General features: G+C 46.9%; 1 protein-coding gene across 11 annotated transcripts in view; it reads left to right on the top strand.

Annotated features, from left to right (window-relative positions):
• The first annotated feature begins 3,296 nt into the window (after positions 1–3,296).
• The window catches only part of CAP1 (cyclase associated actin cytoskeleton regulatory protein 1), a 33,423-nt gene continuing 25,474 nt past the window's right edge, over positions 3,297–11,245 (top strand). For 2 of the 11 annotated variants that reach the window (XM_033226976.1, XM_033226969.1), the window contains exon 1: positions 3,884–4,025. The gene's annotated coding sequence lies outside the window, so the exon portion shown is untranslated. Of the gene's footprint in view, positions 4,026–5,177; positions 5,182–11,245 lie in introns of those variants that run through there. The other 9 variants (XM_033226972.1, XM_033226978.1, XM_033226971.1 and 6 more) reach the window with 9 other exon arrangements.

Raw genomic sequence — 11,245 nt, 5'->3', positions numbered from 1 at the left:
AACCCCCTTTTCTTTTTTTTTTTTTTTAAGATGGAGTCTTGCTCTGTGCCCCAGGCTGGAGTGCAGTGGCGCAATCTCCGCTCACTGCGAGCTCTGCCCCCCACCCGGGTTCATGCCATTCGCCTGCCTCAGCCTCCCAAGTAGCTGGGACTACAGGCGCCCGCCACCGCGCCCGGCTAATTTTCTTGTTTTTTAGTAGAGACGGGGTTTCACCGTGTTAGCCAGGATGGTCTCGATCTCCTGACCTCGTGATCCGCCCGTCTCGGCCTCCCAAAGTGCTGGGATTACAGGCTTGAGCCACCGCGCCCGGCCACAACCCCCTTTTCTTTAGCCTTATCTCCTACTCCTCTCCTGCAGGAACCTCTCACCTCAGCCCAGCACAGATTCCCATCTCCATTACTGTTCATTCATGTTTGCTCTGCAACGATCTGTCTGTCCATCTCTGCCTAGGAAATTACTATTCTGAATTCAAGGCACTCACTGAACATGTGCTAGATGAGAACTCACCACGGATGAAGCACTGGGTCCTGGACAAGGGGCAAGATCAGTGAGGAGGAAAAAGCTGGAAGACAGAAGGCAACACATCTTCTGATGACCACTCCAAATGGTAATACTATTTCCAAAATAGACTGTAAACACCATGAGAGCAGTAACAGGGTCTGACTTGTCCACTGCTGGATCCCCAGTTGTGCTTGGTACAAAGTAACATAGCAATTATTGAACTCTTCCAATAATTGCTACTATGTAGCTCAATAATTTTTTTCAGTGCATAAATACATGTTACAGATATTCTTTTATTTATTTATTTATTTATTTATTTATTTATTTTTTGAGACGGAGTCTTGCTCTGTCGCCCAGGCTGGAGTGCAGTGGCCGGATCTCAGCTCACTGCAAGCTCCGCCTCCCGGGTTCACGCCATTCTCCTGCCTCAGCCTCCCGTGTAGCTGGGACTACAGCGCCCGCCACCTCGCCCGGCTAGTTTTTTGTATTTTTAGTAGAGACGGGGTTTCACCATGTTAGCCAGGCTGGTCTCGATCTCCTGACCTCGTGATCCGCCCGTCTCGGCCTCCCAAAGTGCTGGGATTACAGGCTTGAGCCACCGCGCCCGGCCTTATTTATTTTTTTGAGACAGAGTCTCGCTCTGTCGCCAGGCTAGAGTACAGTGGCACGATCTCGGCTCACTGCAACCTCCGCCTCCCGGGTTCAAGCGATTCTCCTGCCTCAGCCTCCCAAGTAGCTGGGACTACAGATGCCTCCCACCACGCCCAGCTAATTTTTGTATTTTTTAGTAGAGACAGGGTTTCACCATATTGGCCAGGCTGGTCTTGATCTCTTGACCTCATGATCTGCCCGCTTCGGCCTCCCAAAGTGCTGGGATTACAGATGTGAGCCACCGCGCCCAGCCCTTCATGTGACGGATGTTCTTAAACTATCTTCCAATCTCTTACTGGAGTTACAAGTGCATGTATCTAGACTTCTTTTTTTTTTTTTTTTTTTTTTTTTTTTTTTTTTTTTTTTTTTGAGACGGAGTCTCGCTCTGTCGCCCGACTGGAGTGCAGTGGCCAGATCTCAGCTCACTGCAAGCTCTGCCTCCTGGGTTTACGCCATTCTCCTGCCTCAGCCTCCCGAGTAGCTGGGACTTCTTAAAAGATCGGACATTCCTTAGGGCAGGGGTTGTAACTTAAGTCATGTGTACATTCTTTATAATGAAGCATTTTACAAAGTGGTTTCACATACATTACTGCTTCCGTTTCTCATTACAGCCCCAGGAATATTCCCCATTTGATAGATGAGGAAACTTTCTTCCTTCTCCTTCCTGCTTCCTCTTCTCTCTCCTGTTCCTCTAGAATGCATGTATGGTCTATGTTCCTTCTGTCCCTAATCCAGAAAGAGATTTAGAAGAACCAAATGCAGAGTCAAAGACTATATCCAAATATAACGAGTTTGTGTGTGTGAGAGACAGTGTTTTTAGTTAAATGTCAATATTTAAAATATACTATGACTTTTATACCATATTTTTTCATGTTGTCATGTTCTTTTAAACATGCTGGGAGTGGCCGGGCGCGGTGGCTCAAGCCTGTAATCCCAGCACTTTGGGAGGCCGAGACGGGCGGATCACGAGGTCAGGAGATCGAGACCATCCTGGCTAACACAATGAAACCCCGTCTCTACTAAAAAATACAAAAAAAAAACTAGCCGGGCGAGGTGGCGGGCGCCTGTAGTCCCAGCTACTCGGGAGGGTGAGGCAGGAGAATGGCGTAAACCCGGGAGGCGGAGCTTGCAGTGAGCTGAGATCCGGCCACTGCACTCCAGCCTGGGTGACAGAACAAGACTCCGTCTCAAAAAAAAAAAAAAAAAAAAAAAAAAAAAAACATGCTGGGAGCCATATAGTTAGGAAGAGGCCCAGTAACCCGTCCAAAGTAACCTGACCAAAGTCTGACCTCTAGTAGAGGGCCTATGCCAGCACTGGAACCCAGTGTGTCTCCAGATCCAGAGGCATTTACCGCCTCAAAACTGCCTCAAATGACTGCAGTGTGGTCTATCACAGCAGCTAATTAAGCTCATGGGATTTAGAGTCAGACAGATGTGTTTCCTTCAGTTTCAACAGTTATTTTCTGACCTTGGCAAGTTATTCAGCTTCCTCATTTGAAAACCAGAGGACATAATGGTACCAACCACCGAGAGTTGCTATTAGGAGTAAATGAAAATACGCTTGAAGAACTCAGCATAGGCCTGGCAAGTAGTCAGCGTGCAGTAAATGGTAGCTGTTATTATAAGAACTTTAGTTGTTGAATGATTGACTCTGGCATAGAACTCCTGCATTCAACTTGAAATACGGAGCTGTCACAGTCTTTCAGCTGAAGGGGCGGGAACTGTGGCACTCGCCAGTTTTTTCTAGAAATAAATCTTTGTGGGAGGATAATGACCGGTTGGAGAGCGTGAGTCTTGAGGGAACAAAGATCGGACCTCCCGGCCCAAGGAGCAAGGAAGTGAATCCTCCCCTGCGCGCGGCAGCCACCGTGCGGAACCTCCCCTTGAACCGAGTAGCAGCCGCCTGGGCCCGCCCAGCCCAGGGCGAGGCTGCTTCAGAAGCTGGATTTCAGCATGGTGGGTGCAGGATCTACTTTAATTTTGCTCATCTTATTGTCGGGGACCACACCCTGCGCGCCGGGAGGAAGGGCTCCAAAACCACAAGGGCGGAGGCTCTCGCGCGGCCCCAGACCTGACCATCTATGGTCACAAAACACACCGACCAAACAGGAAGTGGGGTGAAAGCGGAGGGTTTCTTATCTTCCCAGTCCCGGGACTGCCAGCCGGGCTGGGGCTGACCCACAGCGCCCTCACTGACCCCCACACCCTGCGCCCAGTCTCCGCAAGTCCTCCCACAACAATGTCCAGACTAATTGCCCTCCCACGTCACAAACGGGGAAACCGAGGTATGCACGCCCAGAGACAGGAGAGCTTGGCCTCGATCCCCACCAAGAGCTGACGGCCGACCGGATTCCTGCCCTCAGAGAATCCTGGACCCCAGTCGTTCCAAGACCCTTTCCGGACTGCAGCGGAAAGGAACCGGCCTCTGCCACTGAGACAAACTGACAGAGAACTGGCCACTCTTCTGTTCAGTCCAGAGAGGAGCTTAGCCAGGGACTTCTGCCCTTCCTGCGCCCGGGCCTCGGGGGCGATTCCGGGTAGGTAAAGCGAAGACCGAGGGCGTGACCTCGCTTGTGAGCCCGCCCTCCCCGCGTCGCTCCCGCCTTGAGGGCGGGGCTCTTCCCCAAGTGCTCTCTGTGCGAGCCGGGCCGCTCTCTCCGGGGCGTGGCGAAGGGGGGCGGGGTCACGAGCGGGGCGGTGAGACTTCCTGCCCAGTCGCGGGCCAGCCTAGCGCTTCAGCCGGCGGCTCATTTCCGGTGGGGGTGCCGCGCCCAGTGAGGGCCCGGAAGTGGGTCGCGCGGAGATTGCTGGGCGGTTCTTGCCGGAAGCGGAGAGCTGCTGATCGCAGTCCGGAGGTGAGGCAGAACTCTGAGGTGAGGGTGTGCAGCTTGGTAGGGACTGGGGTCTCCTCCGGGGCCCATCGGCCCCTGGTGTTGTTAATGGCCTTCCTGGCCTGCGCGCGTGTCGTGAACCCTGCCAAGAGGGCCGGGGCTGAGGCCCTCAGGCCGACCCGGACTCCTGGGCGCGGTCTCTTGAGGTGGGGCCGGGGTGAGCAGCTGAGTCCGGTTGCCCGGGGGAGGCCCCTTTGCCCGATTTCGCAGTGCCGCCCATCATTTTCAGCGGAGGCCTGATTCTTGAGGTGGTCTGACTGGAAGGAACCTCCGAGATCGGAGAGTCTTCCCTGTTCCCTGTTGATGCTCCCATTGCACTGATGGGTAAATTGATCCCTAGAGAAGAGGCTAGTCCGAGATATATAGCGAGTGAGGAAAATAATCAGAATCATGATCCTGGTTCCTTAGATGACCAGCCCCGGTTCCTTCCCTTGTTCCTTCCCTTGTTGCTCGGAACCTCTCTAACTTGGGATGGTCTTCCGGTCGGTGTTGCCCCTAAGGCTGCTGCAGGTCAAAGGCCATCGCTGCGTGGAACTTTTTTTCCCCCTCTTCCCAAATTGAGCCGTTTGAAATGCCTAGGGAGTTTTTAAGAGAGGCGGGCAAATGCTTGTATTTATGGGCAGATATCCTCCTTTTCCTCCTCGGCTGCTGCTCTTATTTTGAAAAGCTAGGCTAACTTTATTGAAGGTGTGTACTTCTGGACCTGAAACCAGACGGCTCAGGTTTGGTCTGGCCTCAGTGCCAAGTGTCATGGCCATAGGTGCCTTATTTAACTTCTTTGAGCCTCTTTTTGTTCATCATTTAAGTGGAGATCTCTGCTGACCCCACAGGATTAAATTCAGCGTAACAAATTGTGTTTATTCTATGCCAGCATTTTCCCAGATGCGGGGAATGCAGCTTTAAAACAAAACAATATAGACCCTGCCCGCATGGAGCTAGCACTGTTTGCAGGGATGTTTAAGAAATAATTATGTTGATGAGAGTTAGGAAAGAATAGGGTGCTCTGAAAGTATGTAACAAGGGGTTCAGGAAAAGCCCTTCTGAAGAAGCAGAGTTTTTAAGATGAATTTTGAAGGATAAATAGGAATGTGTTCGAAGAGGGGAATAAACATTTGAGACAGGTTAGCATCAGAACTGTGTCAGTTGAAGCTCTTTGTGGGAGCTCTCTTCAAGTGAAAATCCGTGGGCAAATCAGCACATTTATCATTTACCAGACTTTAATGAATTTATTTATTTGTATTTTTAGTAGAGATGGGGTTTTGCCATGAAGGCCGGGCTGCTCTCGAACTCCTGACCTCAGGTGATCCCCCACCTCAGCCTCCCAAAGTGCTGGGATTACAGGCATGAGCCGCCGTGCCCGAACACACCAGATATTTAAGACCTTAGCATGTATGAGGCACATTTTAATGAGACAGCCTTTGTAGCAAAGAATACAGTTCTTCTGGAGTTTACAGTGGGAGAGGAAATAGACAAGTAAATGAGGGGTGGCTTGCAGTTTCATAGCCCATAGCACAGGGCTACAACAGCACAGAGGAGAAATACCTGAGCCAGTTGTCCAAGCTTCCAGGAGGAAATGGGAGGCTAACTCTTGAAATATTTATTTAGCTACATAGGGAATCTGGAAAAGGGATTTCCAGGCAGAGACTACTGCAGGTGCAATGACCTGGAGAACTGGACAGCTGAAAGACCACGACTAGTTCAGTGTCACTGGAATTCTGGTAATGGTTGGGGAAGTGGAGGAGGTGAGATGTGGTCAGGTCAGTCATATGTGGAGGACATTGTAAGTCATGCTAAGGAATTTGGATTTTTACCCTGAAAGCTATAGAGATGCTTTGAAGGGTTTTATGCAGGAAAATGATGTCATCAGATTTATATTTTAGAAAGTTCATTCTGTCAAGTAGGAGGGGACCAGGCCTATGGGGGAAGTAAACCAGTGTTTGGAAGCTCTTGCTGTAAACATGGCCTGAACTAAGACGGTGGAAATGGGAATGGAGAGGGATCATATGTGAGCAATATTAAGAAGATAGAATCCATAGAATTGGAGGCTGATTATGGGAATGAAGAAGTAAGAGTAGCACGATTGCCTGGCTTTGTGGCTTAGGGAACTGAGTAGTACCATTCAGATAAAGAGTATGAGAGGTAAATTAGGGAAGTGACATGGGAAAAAAATGCATTTTGAATGTTTTTACTTTGAGGTGTTTGTAGCACATCCAGGCAAAGATGTCTAATGAGAAGGGTCAGTTAAAGGAAACAGCAAGAGTAAAGATACGGAGACAGGAGAGGGCCTAAATTTTTCAGTGAAATACTGGTGCCTGGAGTTTTGCAGAAGACCAGACTGCAAAAAAGTTTAGATGTCAGCCAAGTTGTGAAGGGCGTTTGTTTGTTTGTTTGTTTTGAGACGGAGTCTTGCTTTGTTGCCCAGGCTGGTGTGCAGTGGCACTGTCTCAGCTCACTGAAACCTCCATCTCCCGAGTTCAAGCAATTCTCCTCTCTCAGCCTCCCGAGTAACTGGGATTACAGGTGCACGCCACCATGCCCTGCTAATTTTTGTCTTTTTAGTAGAGACAGGGTTTTACCATGCTGGCCAGGCTGGTCTCGAACTCTTGACCTCGTGATCCGCCCGCCTTGGCCTCCCAAAGTGTTGTGATTACAGATATGAGCCACTGCGCCCGGTGTAAAGGACTTTTAATGCCTTGTTGAATTTGTTTGGATTTGATTTTGTGGTTGGCAGTTTGCTGATTGATTTGCCTAGGTCCAGCATAAATAAATTTCTGGGCCGGGCACAGTGACTCACACCTGTAATCCTGGCACTTTGGGAAGCTGAGGTGAGCAAATCACTTGAGATCAGGAGTTCAAGACCAGCCTGGCCAACATGGTGTAACACCGTCTCTACTAAAAATACAAAAATTAGCTGGGCATGGTGGCGCACACCTGTAATCCCAGCTACTCAGGATGCTGAGGCAGGAGAATTGCTTGAACCCAGGAGGTGGAGGTTGCAGTGAGCTGAGATTGTACCACTGCCCTCCAACCTGGGTAACAATGAGACTCTATCTCAAAAAAGAAAAAAGGAGTTTCTTGCTTTTTCCAGAAATACTTCCTCAATTGGGTGGACATAATTGATATCTCAGAGAAGTTTAAATAAAATGGTAGCAGTGAAAGTACTTCGTAGAATACAGCCTGATGTGCAAACCAAAGGTGATGGTGATGTTAAGATTCAGTGAGTATATTTTTGCTTTGGAGGTTAGCTATTGAGTCTGTAAAATGTTTTGTTTCCAACCTACGGATGATCTTTTACTCTCACGGATGATCTCTTATTCTCACCCTTTTTCCTGGCTGCAGTTATTTTTTTTTAGCTTTTAAAAAGTGACTTTCTTGAGGCTGAATTGGAGACTAACCTGGTCAACATAGTGAGACCCCTGTCTCTACAAGAAAAAAAAAAAGGTGACTTCCTCTTTTCAGTTTTTTGTGAAGTATTGTGAATCAAAGATTTTTCTTTTAACTTAAGCAAATGCAAAGTGTCACTGGAAGCTGAACCTCTGGTTTGAAATTTAATGCTGAGATTTGAAATCTGCGAGTTCTTGAGCGGTATCTTACCCAATCCTAGTGATTATTCCTTTGAAATGTTGCCATCAGTTTCTTTCTTTATTTGTGCTAACCTGGCATTCATGACCTACACTTCAGCTTCTCTATGACAACCAGACTAATCTTTAATTTAAAGTTCTCTAAGAAGAAGCATTTTTCATCTTGTTACTCTTCACAGACTTCATATTTGCAAAGAATCAATTCTAGACTCTTTTGTCCATCTTACAGAGTTCTCCACAGTTTAGGCCCTTATCTTAATTTTTATTAGATGGTACAGGTTGACTTTCTAATTTAGAAAGTCCTGAACTAGCATTTTACTTAACCTTTCGCACCTCCCTATGCTCCTTGTTAAATTAGAACAGGGTTTCTCAACGTTGGCCCAGTTGACATTTTGGGCCATATAATTCTTTATTATGGAGTTGTCCTGTGTATTGTAGGATATTAAACAGCATCTGTCTCTACCTAGTAGATGCCAATAACACTTCCTCAGTTGTGACAATCAAAAATGTCTTCAGACATTGCCATATGTCTCCTGGAGGACGAAATTGCCCCTGGTTGAGAATTGCTGCATTAGAAAGTATAGTAGCTATGATTGTGCAATGTCCCCAACTAAATTCTGTGAGAGCAGGCCCCATAGCCCTACTTAGCACAGTCAATGGTACATGATAAGCACTCAGTACCCTGCAATGAATGAATCATTTGTTTTTGTTGAAGCCTCAAGAAATTACCCTTCAAGGAATTTCTAGGTGTGCAGGTTGGAGTACAATGTTGCAGTCATGGCTCACTGCAACCTCCAACTTCTGGGTTCAAGTAATCTCACCTCAGCCTCCTGAGTAGCTAGGACTACCGTGTTTTTTTCTTTCTTTTGTTTTTTGTTTTTTTGAGATGGAGTTTCGCTCTGTTGCCCAGGCTGGAGTGCAGTGGCGCGATCTCGTCTCACTGAAGCTTCCCCCTCCCGGGTTCAAGCAATTCTCCTGCCTCAGCCTCCCGAGTAGCTGGGACTACAGGCACACACCACCACACTCAGCTAATTTTTGTATTTTCAGTACGGACAAGGTTTTGCCATGTTGGGCAGGCTGGTCTCGAACTCCTCAACAGAACCACCCACCTCAGCCTCCCAAAGGGCTGGGATTACAGGCATGAGCCACTGCATGCTTGGCCAAAAGTTTGATTTTTTTTTAGAGATAGAGTCTCACTATGTTGTCTGGGCTGGTCTCAAACTCCTGGCCTCAGGTGATTCTCTGGCCTCAGTCTCCTGAGTCACTGGGATTACAGGCATGAGCCACCACACCTGGCAGATGTGATCTTAGAGAAATGCCATTGATTTAAGTACTAGAAGCAAGCTGCTTGTTTGCAGTATAAGTCAGCAGATTTCCCTCTCTATTGAAAATTATGTAAATTCCTGTTTTGTTCGTGTTGCTTGTATTCAGAGTGCTTGGTTTTAGTGGACAGGGACTATTTATTTTATTTTATTTTTTTTTATTTTTGAGATGGAGTTTCGCTCTTGTTGCCTAAGCTGGAGTGCAGTGGCATGATCTCGGCTCACCTCCATCTCCGCCTCCCGGTTTCAAGCAATTCTCCTGTCTCGGCCTCCCGAGTAGCTGGGATTACAGGCATACGCCACCACGCCCAGCTAATTTTGTATTTTTTAGTGGAGATGGGATTTCTCCTTGTTGGTCAGGCTGGTCTCGAACTCCCAACCTCAGGTGATCCACCCACCTCGGCCTCCCAAAGTGCTGGGATTACAGGTGTGAGCCACCGCGCCAGGCCGGGACTATTTATTTTAAAGTTGCGTATATGCTGGGCTTGGTGATTCACACCTGTAATCCTAGCACTTTGGGAGGCCAAAGCGGGCAGATCACCTGAGGTCAGGAGTTCGAGACCAGCCTAGCCAACATGGTAAAACCCCGTCCCTATGAAAAATACAAAAATTAGCCAGGTGTGGTGGCGTGTACCTGTAATCCCAACTACTAGGGAGGCTGAGGCAGGAGAATCACTTGAACCCGGGGAGGTGGAGGTTGCAGTGAGCTAAGATCGCACCACTCCATGATCTGTGCCAGCCTGGGTGACAGAGCAAGACTGTCTCAAAAAAAACAACAACAAAAAACAAACACTAAAGTTGCATATAGTTTATGGGATATTCACATTTATTTTAGTTGATAAAATTATACAGTCATGTGTTGCTTAATGACAGGAATACATCCTGAGAAATTTGTCATTAGGTGATTTCATCATTGTGGGAACATCATAGAGTGTACTTGCACAAATTTAGATGGTACTGCACATCTAGACTATATGGTATAACTTATTGCTCCTGTGTTATTACTGTATCTAATACTGTAGGCAGTTTGTAACACAGTGTAAGTATTTGTTTATCTAAACTTTTTTTTTTTTTTTTTTTTTTTTGGGACTGAGTCTAGCTCTGCCACCCAGGCTGGAGTGCAGTGGCATGATCTTGGCTCACTGCTCACTGCAACCTCTGCCTCCCGGGTTCAAGCAATTCTTCTGCTTCAGCCTCCCGAGTAGCTGGGACTACAGGCGTGCAACAACATGCCCGGCTAATTTTTGTATTTTTAGTAGAGATGGGGTTTAACTATATTGGCCAGGCTGGTCTCAGACTCCTGACTTTGTGATCCGCCAGTCTCAGCCTCCCAAAGGGCTAGGATTATAGGTATGAGCCACCATTCCTGGCCACATTTTTAAAGTACAGTAAAAATAGGGTATTGTAATCTTATGGGACCACTGTTGTATATGTGGTCCATCATTGACCAAAATGTCATTACGTAGTGCATGACTGTAGTTTCATAACCTTAAATTAATGCAGCTACAGCATTCACCATGCAATTTCTTCTTGATGTACTGTATGTTAACCTGATAAAAACAAAGTTCTAAAAATATGCCTGAGCTACAGTGCTGCTTTATTTGCCTTGTATTACCAGACCTTTTGTGCCAAACTTTTCCATTTGGCTGGAAAATAGTTGAAATGTTTAATGGAAGGAGCAGGCTTGCTTTGTTTTGTTTTGTTTTGTTTTTTTCCTCCAGAGGGCATTGAAATTCCTATACTTTAGTTAATTATAGACTTACAATATTTCCATATTTCTACTTGTAGATGAATCATGGCTAAGGACAAACGTCATCCTTGAATCCATCTTTAAATATGAGAGTGGGAAATGCTGTTCTTTTAAAGCAACTATTCAAGCTGAAATCAGCCAATACGGTTTTCCCTTACACGCTATAAAACATGTAGAAGTAGAAAGGCACTGCTGAATGCTCTGTGCAATTAGTCTCCATAATATTCTTTGAACGTAGGAGAGAAGAGAACCCATGACCACACAAAGTTACCTGTTTGCCCCAGACATTGAAACAGCTAGTTCCCAAGTCTAATTTCACTTTATACACTAACTTTACTCCCTCCTGGAGTTTCAGATAAAGGACATGTGTAAGGAGGGAACAGGAGACAGGTGTTGATAATGGGTTGGATTCCTTCCCTCCCTAGAAGATAGGCCTTTCTTTTTAAATCTAAACCTCAGGTGGCAGTGACTCAGGCACTAAATGTCATGGGTTTAATCAGTGAAACCAAATGCTTAGAGAAGAACAGTGGCTCCTGATTTGGGTTAGAT

The sequence above is a fragment of the Trachypithecus francoisi genome, unplaced genomic scaffold (assembly GCF_009764315.1).
Source record: "Trachypithecus francoisi isolate TF-2019V2 unplaced genomic scaffold, Tfra_2.0 Lachesis_group12, whole genome shotgun sequence".
In the NCBI taxonomy this organism is placed as follows: domain Eukaryota; kingdom Metazoa; phylum Chordata; class Mammalia; order Primates; family Cercopithecidae; genus Trachypithecus; species Trachypithecus francoisi.
Note: the sequence above shows the minus strand (reverse complement) of the source record. Positions and strands in the feature narration are given on the sequence as shown.